This window comes from Gorilla gorilla, chromosome 4 (genome assembly GCF_029281585.2).
Source record: "Gorilla gorilla gorilla isolate KB3781 chromosome 4, NHGRI_mGorGor1-v2.1_pri, whole genome shotgun sequence".
NCBI lineage: Eukaryota > Metazoa > Chordata > Mammalia > Primates > Hominidae > Gorilla > Gorilla gorilla.
Window position 1 is genome coordinate 163,069,534 of NC_073228.2, and position 13,456 is coordinate 163,082,989.

A 13,456-nucleotide genomic window follows, 5' to 3' on the forward strand; every position below is an offset into this window, starting at 1 on the left:
GCATGCACCACTATACATAGCTAATATTCTTTTAAATTATTTTTTGTGGAGACAGGGTCTCCCTGTGTTGCCCAGGCTGGTCTCAAACTTCTGGCCTCAAGAGATCCTCCTGTCTTGGCATCCCAAAGTGTTGGGATTATAGGTGTGAGCTACCACACCCAGCCCAAATTAAAATTCTTCTAGAAAAATTAGAAAAAGCCACTGGATTCTATCAATTATCATGAGGAAAAAAAAGCTCTTGATAGTTGGTTGAGAGCTCTATTGGCTGAGAAAAACTTTGATAACTCAAGAAAATAAAATCCACAACTCAGGGAAATAATGATTTAGGAAGAACTTAAGTTTCAGCTTTTTAAAAAGTATCTCTATGTCCCTGATATTCCAAAAGGAAAATTTGGCAGGTGCGTGGGAGATACTAGGATCCCCTGATACCAAGACAGCGGAGCATTAGGTTGGGATGCCTCAGGGTTCCAGGATCTGTGCCTAGTGTGGACCAGATTCCTCCATCAGGCCAACTCCATCAGGACACATAAATTCCTCCACAACAAAGGGAGAGTTTCTCCTGGTGCTCCTTTGCTGCCTTCTTTCAATGATATTCAATGCTCAAGACCTTCTTTTGATGATGTTGAGAGACATGCACCTTCAGAAGTGGAGACCAATAGGAAAGACAATGCACATGATCTTGGTCATTTAATTACACCAGACTCAACCCTTCCACCTGGACAAGTAGCAGCTGCCCAGGCTCTGTTCTTCTACCTCATCCTCCTGTCAGATGGCACAGATGTGTCCCAGGGGAATGATCCTGAGAAGCAAACCTTCTGTCATGCTCTCTTCTCTGGAAAGCCATCATGGACCTCCTCAAGGATTCTTTCCTTGGGGATGGCCACGGCCCAGCACGTCCTTCTCTGGCCACAAGAAACATGTCTTCACGAGTGCTGGATTTTGTCTTCTGTTCACACAACTTGAAAACAGAAGCAATGCACCTTCAGAATTGATCCTGCCTCCCAAGAAGCCTACTTCCAAAGATCAGAATCATAAAATGCATTTTTGCTGTCTTCGTAAGCAATTTTGATATTTTGTCAGTTTCATTGCTATTAAGTGATTGTTCCTTGCTTCAAATGAAAGCTAGAGAGAATTACAATTCTTATGATACTGTTTTATAACTGTAGATTACCTATATGTGAATTTTTAAGCAAATTGTTTCCATTTTATTCTATTTGTATGTAATTATACTATTTTTGTTGTTAAGTCCACTAAAATAATTCAGAAACACAGCAAAAACTTTGTCTTCTAAGATATTTTTGAATATTTTCTCTTTTAGTTTTATTGCTCTTAAGTGATTATGTAAGTACTCAAATGGGAACATGATAGAATTATAATTCTCAGGAGAGTGTTTTACAAACACACATCATATAAATGGAAGTTTTGTTAGTAAATTGCCTCCATTTTATTTGATTTCTGCATAAAGTACATTCTTTTCAACATTGCTATTTAACAAGTCTCTTCTGTTAGTCCAGAAAAATGGCAATAGTTTTATCTTCTAAAGTATTTTTCAATTTCTCTTCTTTAGTTTCTCTGTAGTAGTTATGTGATTACACAATTGCTCAAATGGAAGTTCAATAGAACTATCATTTTTAAGATAGTATTTATGAATTTATTTTCAAGTGAATTTTATTTTCTTCAATCTCTAGATAGTATGAAGACAGCATTTCAATTGCTGATGTTTAACAAGTCCCCAGTAACTCAAACTGTAGTTGTAGTAAGAGCAGTTGTGTAAACACATGGAGACATTTGAAATTCAGTTTATTTCTGTATAGCTGGGGCTGAATTTACTCTAAATAATTAATATATTTATCTAAACAAATGTCAGTTTAAAAAGAGCTGTCTTAAAATAATTTCCTTTCCTGGGTGACTTAAAAGAGGCAATCTAGGAGAAAACTACATTCTTTTCTTCTGTCAACCATGCTATGGATCGTTAGGGACCTGGGTTTTCTTTTAGGGATCAAAATCTTACACCTATTAAAGGCAAAACATGGCTGGGCATGGTGGCTCACACCCGTAATCCCAGCACTTTGGGAGGCCAAGGTGGAAAGATTGCTTGAGCTCAGGAGTTCAAGACCACCCTGGGCAACAAAGTGAGACCCTGTCTCTACAAAAAACCCAAAATATTAGCTGAGTGTAGTGGTGCATGCCTGTGATCCCATCTACTCAGGAGGCTGAGGAAGGAGGATAGCTTGAGCCCCGAATGTCGAGGCTGCAGTGAGCTATAATTTTGCCACTGCACTCCAGCCTGTGGGAACAGAGCAAGACCCTGTATCAAATTACAAAAAAAAAAAAAAAAAAGGCAAAACATACCTTTAAAATAAAGGGGGAAAATCTATCTATAATCTACTTTAAGTCTTCTGTGAGGTAGTATTGCACACTGATAGCTAAGATTGAGATTTCACTGTGGAGGGCAATAGAAAAAAGCAGGTAACAATTTTTTTTCACATTCACGGTCTGTTTCTAACATATACATGCCTTCTTTTGAGGGATCTTTGTCTTAATATTAGCAACTACTACAGTTTGTGTCCCTGCAGGTGCCCAAGAAATGTTGAGTGAATTAAATTTCATTTTGAACCCAGATATACTAATTAAACTGATTTTAAGTGATATTTTAAAGATGAAAAAGGACCAATGACTATATATTTCTCCACAAACGATGAATAAAATAGTTTTCAGAAAGTTTGGAGTGTGTGCTTAAAACTATATTTTGGGGGGTGGCCTGATTTTTAAAATTTCCTGTGGCCACGTTTTGGATTATTTCAAGGTCCAATTGTGATACAAAAGTTGTAGAAATTGAAAATAAATTTTATAAAAATTATAGTGAAGAAATATACAGCATAGAAGAATAAAAGGGAAACAGAATAAAGGGTTAAAAGTACAGATTCCAGAGCTGTCCAGTTCAGCAGCCACTAGCTACATGTGGCTATTGAGCATTTGAAATATGGCTAGCATGGACTGAGATGCATTGTGAGTATAAAGTACACAATGGATTTAACATGATTTAGTATAAAGAAACGTCTGTGAAATCTCTCTCTTTCTGTTTTCCCCCATCAGAACTCTACTTTTGCATTCAGACAGGCAGGGGATGCCTCATCCTTTGAATACTGGCACATTAAGAGCAGTCACATAGGTAAGAACTGAACCCAAGCACTATAAGAGAGGATGTTAAGCAAGATCTAAAAATCAAGGTGATCAACAAGAGCAGTAATCTTTTCTTTTCCAAGAAAAAAGAATGGAAGAAACAGAAGGTACTGGGCACAATGTATTAAACACTGTGTTTTGAATGACTCGAGATTCTACGACTGCCTGGAGGGGTTTTGCTGGATCGGTGCAATGTCATGTGATTATTGGAAATTAATCCCTTTTTTCAAGAATTTTTCAAGAATTAGGTTAAGTTAGATTTGAGCAAATTTAATTACCTTTCCAGGCATTTGTTTTTCAGAAACATAATAATCTATGTATTTGATTCAATTAGTAGTAGGCCCATGGGTTGTTTTGTAAATCACAAGTATGAAATACAGACTCTAAAATTCATTTATTGAGCAATTACCATGTTCTGGGCAATGACCTTGTGAGAGGAATACCATTATGCCTATTTTACTAATATGAGAAATAAACCAAAAATAGGTTAAGTAACCTGCCCAAAGAAACACACCAAGAAGTGGGAGAGCTGATTTGTACCCACAAATGGTTCTTCATTAATTCTCTTTCAGCTGGGAAAGATAATTTCAAATGTTAGCATATGTCCTGATTTTATCTTGTGTACATCATATTAAAACTCAGAAGGACTGGTTGGCCAATCGACATCATCCTCCAAACTTTTCTCCCTCTCTCCCTTCACTCAATCTAGTCAACAATTAGAAGACAGAATCGAAGTGTGATTTGTTGATATCCAAAAAAGACTATGATGACTGAAGGAAATGTAGAGTACTCTAGATCACAAAAAATAATTTCTGCATGGTGATGGTGAGGGTTCAGTTCTCGTTCTCCCCATCACAATTCTATGTATATATGCCATCAGGACAAACACTTGCAAATATAGGCAAACTGCTGATTGTGGGAGGGTGGGGCAGAGTGCAGAATGAATCAGCTGTTAAGATAAATCATCTGTTCAACTGTTAACCTCAGGCAAGCACAAAAACCCACAGAATATTATGAAAGAATATTCTCAAGGACTAGGTGTTTTTAGGAATTCTAGAAACAAAGACTGAGATAGCACTTGTTACAGACTATTTTTTTAAGAGCAGTTTTAGGTTCACAGCAAAACTGAAAGGTACATAGATGGCTGGGTGCAGTGGCTCACATCTGTAATCCCAGCACTTTGGGAGGCAGAGGCGGGCACATCACTTGAGGCCAGGAGTTCGAGACCAGCTTGGCCAACATGGCAAAACTCCCTCTCTACTAAAAATACAAAAATTAGGTGGGCGATAGTGGCACGTGCCTGTAATCCCAGCTACTTGGGAGGCTGAGGCAGGAGAATTGCTTGAACCCAGGGAGGGGGAGGTTACAGTGAGCCGAGATCGCACCACTGCACCCCAGCCTGGGTGATACAGAGATTTCCCATATACCCACTACCCCATTCAGGAACAGCCTCCCCTACTACCAACATCCCCCATTGGAGTGGTACGTTTGTTACAATCAATGAACTTGTACTGACATATCATTATCACCCAAATATTATTAAACAATCTCTCCTTTTCTTACTTTTTTTGTGGTTATTAGAAAATTTAAAATTACACATATGTGGCTTGCATTATATTTATCTTGGACAATGTTGCTCTAGAATCAACCTGCCTGGGTGTTAAATCCTCCACAAACCTGAGGTATGACCTTAAACAGTTAACATCACCATGTCTCAGTTTCCTTATCTGCACAATGGGCTTAAAGACAATACTTTAAAGCAGCGGTCCCCAACCTTTTTGGCACCAGGGATCACATTACTTGGAAGACAATTTTTCCTCGGAACAGGGGTGGGGGTGGGGAGATGGTTTCGGGATGAAATTGTTCCATCTCAGATTCTCATTAAGGAGTGCCCAACCTAGATCCCTCGCATGCGCAGTTCACAATAGGGTTCCTGCTCCCGCTCCTATGAGAATCTAATGCCACCACTGATCTGAGATGGGACAGAGCTCAGTTGGTAATGCTCCTGCGCCATGCTCACCTCCTGCTGTGCGGCCCACTTCCCTTCTGTGGCCCAGTGGTTGGGGACCCCTGCTTTAAAGGGTTAAGAGCATTTCTTAGACATACTGATGTTGGCATGTGCCAATGTTCAGTAATAATAGCAAGGGTACCAGCAAAATGATCAAAGAGTGAGCCTATTCCGAGACAGAACAGAACTGGAAGTGGGATATAGTTGAAAAATGGAAGGATCACTAGAGCAGTTTATTAAAACACACACAAACAAAAACAATACAAAGCAAGCAGGTAGCTAGTTAATGTTTAAAGTTACGTTTTCCAGGGTCATAAAAGCATCATTCCTATATCAGTTGTTACAGAAGAAATCTGGAGGAAATAGTGACAGATTGCAGGTATGTTGACCATTGACTGAAAATAAAAATAAATACATCTACAAAGCAAGGACAATGATACATCTGTGGTTGTTAACTGGAGTCTTAGGCTTTCATCCCCCAGCTTTGCTGAGGATGCAGAAACTGAGTTAAGCCAACATCAGAGGCAGAGCACCGAGCAACAAAATCTGATTTTAAACAGATTGCTGCCAGTGATTTTCTCAAACCATAAGTAAAACACAGAATCTATAGTTTGCCCATTTTTTGTTTTGAGGCAAAAAGTTTTAATTTTATACCCATAAGGTTGTGAGAATTAAATAAAATATCACGTCTATTATATTTACATGCATTAATAATAGCTTATTGGGAATATTATTATGGGAAAGTCATGAGGACAAAAAAGTTATAGTTTAGATTCACCATGTTTAAAATCATAATAATACGGCTGGGCATGGTGGCTCATGCCTGTAATCCCAGAACTTTGGGAAGGCCAAGGCAGGTGGATCACGAGGTCAGGAGATCGAGACCAGCCTGGCCAACATGATGAAACTCCGTCTGTACTAAAAATACAAAAAAAATTAGCTGGGCATGGTCGCGCACACCTGTAGTCCCAGCTACTCGGGAAGCTGAGGCAGGAGAATCTCTTGAACCTAGGAGGCAAAGGTTGCAGTGACCCGAGATCGTGCCACTGCACTCCAGCCTGGCAACAGAGTAAGACTCCATCTCAAAATAAAAATAAAAATAATAATAATAATAATTGTGAATTACATCAAAATTGGTATTATTAAAATGCAATCAGATTCAGAGAGATTAATTTTTTCTTAGAGTCAGGGTCCCATTCTGTCACCCAGGCTGGAGTGTAGTGGCATGCTCACGGCTCACTGCAGCCTTGAACTCCTGGGCTCAGGTGATTCTCACAGCTCAGTCTCCTGAGTAGCTGGGACTACAGGCATGTGCCATCACTCCTGACTAAGTTTTTCTATTTTTAGTAGAGACAGGGTCTCACTTTGTTGGCCAGGCTGGTCTCAAACTCCTGGCCTGAAGTGATCCTTCTGTCTTAGCCTCCCAAAGTGCTGGGATTCCAGGAGTAAGCCACCACACCCAACCTCAGAAAGAGTAATTTTAAGAAAAAAATTAATGTAGAAATCACTGTTGATTTAAAATATGGAGCATTTCAAGATTGGAGAGTCATAAACTAATTTGGAACTATTTAATACTTTTTACATTTGCTAGTAGCAGTGACAGCAGAAAATACGTTTCCAGGTGGTAGAATTTAAAATTAATGTAAATCCAAAGAGCTAAGATATGAATGGAGAGGAAAAAAATGAGTGATTTTCTTATGGATAAAATGTGACTATCATTAAAAAATAGAGTGGGTGAATGAATAATAAATTAACTAGAATATTGAGATAAGGAAAAGTAATATTGAGACTTCTTAGGAAAGTAATTAACACTGTTAACTGTCAGTGTAGAATAACTTCAGGAGTGGCTAATAGGCCTACAGAGAGGGTCTCATCCCTAAGAACCCTCCCCAGTACACAGGGACAAGCTCAGGCAGAACCTGATCCCTTAGGCAGAACTGATTGGTTCAGAGAAGGACATGTGGCCTAAGTGAGGCCAATAAGATTCTATCTCAGGATTTTGGAATTTGGAGCTGAGCAATACAGAAACTAGGAGTCAGAGTCATATGAATGGCAGTGTTCTTGAGAGAAGGTCTATGGATCTAGAATTTATTGTTGAGGATCTTGAACTCACCTTGACTCCTGGTTCAACGACAGGCATAACTGTGTCTGGTACTGTGCTCTTTCTAATACTGCTCTCCTGCTTCCTCTCCCCAACTCCCTTTAGGCTCAAGCTAGCATGTTTAAGTTTCTGTTATTTAAAACCATAAATAATATTTCAAAACAAGTCACTTGAGGTAATATTTATACAGTAGCAAGAAAAAAAATACTACTTTGATGTTTTCAATAAAATTCTACATACTAAATGTAAATTTTCTATAAAATTTATTTAAGTATGAATGATGAAGCTCTGAAAGTTCCAGAAGAGATATATGCAGATATCAGGGAAGTAATAATAGCTGTCAATAAAGAGGAAGAACATGAATTTTCCATTTGGTTTTATGGATTACGTGATTCTTATGTTTCTCATTTTGCAAACGGAAGATTGATGGAAACTGTCAAAATCTAGCCCAGGCCCATAGGCTGTTGTCTGAGAACTATTAAACCATAGAGGCTCTGAAACACAGAACGTATTTATCTTTTTGTCTTTTGGCTATTCAATAAACTCATTTTTACAAATGGGAATTGAGGTCAGGGGAAATTGATTGCCTCAAGGTCAGGAGGGCAATTTTAGGCAAGGCTGCTTCTAGAACCCTGTCTAATGCTCTTTGGAAATAAACACATTGTTAAAGAAATGTCTCCTGAAGATTGGAAGCATAATGAATAAAACAAGGTAGCCTAGTCATTACAGATAGCTTATTGGTAATCAAAGCTCGCCTTGTTGTGTTGTAAATGTTTAGATTGTAACTGTCTAAACATTTCATTGATATTTTTTGAGGCATGGGAGATATTAATTTATTCACTTATGAGTCACTGTGGATGTAAAAAAACAAATAAATGAAATTACTTCATAATGTTAAATACCACAACATAACAATTTGATGTTCTTTTTTAAGATTTCAAAGTGAATGTTGATTAGGCAGCAATATATTATGCTAAAATTTTCATCTCAGAAATAGTTTCATTAGCCTAGAATTTGTGGGTTGGGACATTGTAATTATTATTCCATAAGTAAGAAGATACTATCTCTAATGCACATGACTTTGGATATAAAAGAGAAGCACACATTTTATTGTTCCTATTAAAACTGTGCATGAGACATCTATGGAAGGTCTGTTCCACCCTTCGACTGTGGGAAAATTTCTACTCTATATTCTTCTCTATAAATGATAATGAAATTAAATGAATGTAGATATTCTGCCACCCTGCAATCTTTACTAACTTTGAAATTTTCATTTTGTTTACTAAATAAAGAAAACTAATATATTAACCTGTGTCAAAGAAAAGTAGAATCAGTTTTTTATAATGAGCACATATTATTATTATTATTATTTTGTATTTTTGAGATGGAGTTTCGCTCTTGTTGCCCAGGCTGTAGTGCAATGGCACAATCTTGGCTCACTGCAACCTCTCCCTCCTGGGTTCAAGCTATTCTCCTGCCTCAGCCTCCTGAGTAGCTGGGATTACAAGTGCCTGCCACCACGCCCAGCTAATTTTTTGTATTTTTTGTAGAGATGGGGTTCACCATGTTGGCCAGGCTGGTTTCAAATTCCTGACCTCAGGTGATCTACCCACCTCAGACTCCCAAACTGCTGGGATTACAGGCGTCAGCCACCGCGCCCAGCCGAGTACGTTATTTTTATAAATGAGAGAAAATGCATTTTACTGTTAGAATAAGTGGAATCAAGTCATGATAATGTTTTTCACTCCTGTTGGTAACTTTTCAACCCTATATTTAGGTTAAGCTTGCTATATCATATTTATTCATTTATTTTGTTTTGTTTTGTTTGCTGTATCATATATAGATATGTTTTGTTTTCAAAAGAAAACAAAAAAATGCCTTTTTTTCTCATTGTAAAAGTAATACAGAGATTTCCAGTTCCAAGAAAGTTCCAGTTGCACGTCTCCCTATTCGTCTGCTAAGTATAGCTAAAAATCCAGGACAGTATATGTAAAATAAATATAAGGGGACTCTGGAAAGTAGAAATAAGGCAGATTGGCTATTTACCTTAAAAGACACGCTAGCAAATTCCTTGGGATTTCTTTTTGTTTCATATATCCCAGACTACGTACTGGCAATACAGGCAACCTAGAAATGCCAGGGGGTTCCTGTAACACTCCCCCATCCCTACCCTAAGCCTGCTGTCTCTAGACAAATGACCAGGAAAGGAACAACCTGGTAAGGCAGAAAACATTTAGTTAATAACCACATATGCAGAAAAGTTACCATGGGAGGCCTAAGCCTGCTATCCTTAGAAATTCTTGCTTGCAAAATTGGTCTTTGGCTGGCATCTGGGAACATCTTACAGTTCCTACACAGATATGAAACTTTCCCCAAATGATAAGAATGGCTCACTGAGACTAGACTGTTGGCAAACAATGTAGCTTCTGCTGCACAGCTGCTTTCCTTCTGAGAGTCTGCAGTTTTGATAGGTGCAAGACAGTGGGTATTACATGATGACATAGTTTGTCTGTGCCCCCATCCAAATCTTATCTTGAATTGTAATTCCCATAATTCCCACATGTCAAGGGAGGGTCCTGGTAGGAGGTGATTGGATCATCAGAGTGGTTTCCCCCATGCTGCTCTCGTGATTGTGAGTGAGTTCTCATGAGATCTGATGATTTTCTAAGTGTCTGAATTTCCCCTGCTTGCACATACTCTCCTGCTGCCATGTGAAGAAAGTCTTTGCTTCCCCTTTACCTTCTGCCATGATTGTAAGTTTCCTGAGGCCAACCCAGACATGTGGAACTGTGAGTCAATTACACCTCTTTCCTTTATAAACTACCCAGTCTTGGGCAGTTCTTTATAGCAGCAGTGAAAGGGACTAATACAATAATCAACTGTCCCCAAAACCTAGGGCACTGATTCTCTAATAATCTTCCTTTGTAGACACAATTCATGCCTGTTGTCACAGTTCCCTGTTAACAAAATTAAGTGTGCTCTGTATAATTTCCCTGGGAGAGAATCCTTAGAATCTTGGGCCTGGTTTCCTCCAGACTTCATTCCATGAGGCTATTCCTTTTGCTCATTTTATTTGTGACAGGAACTACACGCTGAGTCCTGTGAGTCCTCCTAATGAAACGCTGAACCTGGGAGTGTTCTTGGAGACCTCTGACACACTGCCATCTTTCACCCTTGATGGACTACAGGGTCCTCTAAACCCCCACCAGGCTGGTTTCAGAGAAGGCTGAGTGGGAAGCCCAACTTTCACCATCTTCCAGTGGTAATGAGTCCCCCACACACCCTCCAAAGTGTCATTGGAGGCCACATGAGGATATAACAGTGAAACAGCAAAAGAACTAACATAACTAATCCATTTTTTTAAGGGGCCTTTACTCATTCCTGCATGTAGGCTAGGATAATTTTAGAACACTGAGATAATATGCAAAAACAGCAATCATGTAGTTTTAAAAATGAACTCTAGGATTAAAGGAGAAGTATGTAAACGGCTAACTATATTTTGTTAAAGATTTATAGGAACATTTTCACATGACAAAGAAGTTCCCAACCACTGTGGACCCTCACTGGTGCCCAGATGTCTGTGGTTATTGGTCATCTCTTGATTTCAACTCCCTCCTCGTCCCCTTACCCTTACACAAAAAGAGCCTAAAATTTGTCTTAAGATGGTACTTTAGAATGATGGTCCACCATCATCTCAGTTAGCTGGCTATCTGAATAAATCTGCTTTTCCTTCCACCAACCATCATTTTTCATGTCTGGCTTTCAAGCAGTGAGCAGCTGAACCTAGGTTCAGTTACATGGGGCAGTAATGAGGCATCCCTCTCCCTCCCAACCAGGGTGGTATCAGTGGAGGCCTAGTGGGGAGCCTGAACTCCCAACCCTGCTCAGCAGTAATGAGATACCTTCCCCACCAACCTAGGTTGTCAAAGGAGGCCTCATGGAGAGCTTTGACTCTCTCCCTAGTCAGAGAGGTTGGAGGTGGCATCTCCCTTCTCCTAACAATTCAGTGTCAGAGGAAGCCTGCTGAAACAGAAAATTTAAATAAGATTCAGCACCAAGATGATACAGATGTTGGAATGATGTTATCCTAGCCTACATGAAGCATTTTAAAGCAGTCATCATAAAAATGCTTCAATGAACAACTAAGAACATGCTCAAAATGAATAAAAAGTGTTAGCAAAGGAATAGAAGGTATGAAGAAAAATAGATGGAGATTTTAGAACTGAAAAATACAATATCCCCAAAAAAATCAGTGGATGGAAGAATGGAGGGGACAGAAGAAAGAATGAGCCTGAAGATAGAACAAGAGAAGTTATCTAATCTGAACAATGGAGAAAAAAATGGACTGAAAAAAAATGAACTGAGGTTCAGGGACCTGTAGACTATACCAAAATATCTAACATTTGCACTGTCAGAGCCCTGGAAGGAGAGGAGAAAGAGGGTAGACCTCAAAAAGTGTTTAAAGAATTCATGTTTGAAAATTGCCCAAATTTGGCTAAAGACATAAGCTTACAGGTTAAAGAAGCTGAGTGAACCCCAAACAAGATAAACACAAATAAATCCCCATCATGACACATCATTAGTCAAACTTTTGAAAACTAAAGACAAAAGATAAAAATATTGAAAGCAGCAAAAGGGAAACAATGGCTTATGAGTAGAGTAGAAAACAATTAGAAAGTCACAGGATTTCTCATCTAAGACATTGGAGGCTAGAAGAAAGAAGCACATTTTTCAAGTGCCAAAAGAAAAGAACAGCCAGCACAGAATTCTGTATGCAGTGAAAATATGCGTCAGGAATAAAGCGGAAATCAAGACATTCTCAAATGAAGGAAGACTAAGAGCTTTTGTTGCTGGCAGACCTACTGTGATGGTTAATTTTAGATGTCAATCTGACTTGATTAAGGAATACCTAGAAACCTGGTAAAGCATTATTTTTGGGTGTGTCTGTGAAGATGCTTCCAGCAAAGATTAGTGTGTGGGTCTGAGTGGACTAGCTGGGGGAGATCCACCCGCAATGTGGGCAGGCACCATCCAATCTGCTAGGGGTTCAGAAAGAACAAAAACAGAGAAAAGGTGAATGTGTCACTCTATCTGCCAGAACTGGGATGCATTTTTCCTTTCTTGTCCTAGGAAAACAACTCCAGGCTCCCCAGCCTTTGAACTCTAGGACTTACACAAAAGTCACCCTCCCTCCCCAACCAACTGGGTTCTCAGACCTTTGTCCTTGGACTCGGAGTTACATCACTGACTTCCCTGGTTCTGCAGCCTTGGAGCTTAGACCCCGCCACACTACCAGCATCCCAGAGCCTCCAGTCTGCAGACGACCTGTCGAGAGATTTCTCAGCCTCCACAATTGTGTGAGCCAATCCCTCTAACAAATCCCCTTACACTTCACTTGAACTAGTAACATGTTATCGCTAATTGACTGTTTTAAGTTATGTAAATATAATGTAATACCTAGAGCAACCACTACAAAATTTACAGAGATAAACTAAAAAAAAATTATACAAAGAGATACACTCAAAAACATTGCAGACAAATCAAAATAGAATTCTAAAATAATATTCAAGAAATCAATAGAAAAACAAGAAAAAATAGAAAAACTAAAAATAGAAGCAACAAACAGAAAACAAAATATGGGTTGGAAGGCTTAAGTCTCAACAGATTACGAATTACCTTATAAACAAACAGTCTACTTTATTTCTAAAAGGCAAAACTCAGAAACAACTAAAATGCCCAATAAGTGAATGGCTAGACAAATTGTCGTACATCCACACAGGGAATCCTACTCAGCCATAAAAAGAAATGAACTATTGATACACAAAATAGCTTGACTGGATCTCAAGGGCCTTATGATGAATGAAGAGGCTGATCTCAAAACACTTATACTGTATGATTCCATTTACATAACATTCTGGAAATGACACAATTATAGAGGTGGAAAACAGATTAGTGGCCAGTGATTAGGAGTGGTCCGAGGAATGTGGATGGATGTGAGTACAAAGAGGTAACACAAGTGCTATGTTTGTGGTGATGGAATAGTTCTTTGTGTTGATCATAGTGGTAATTACATGAATCTGCATGTGATAAAATGGCATAGAGCTATATGTACACTCATTGCATCAATGTCAATTTGCTGGTTTTGATGTACTATAGTTATGTAA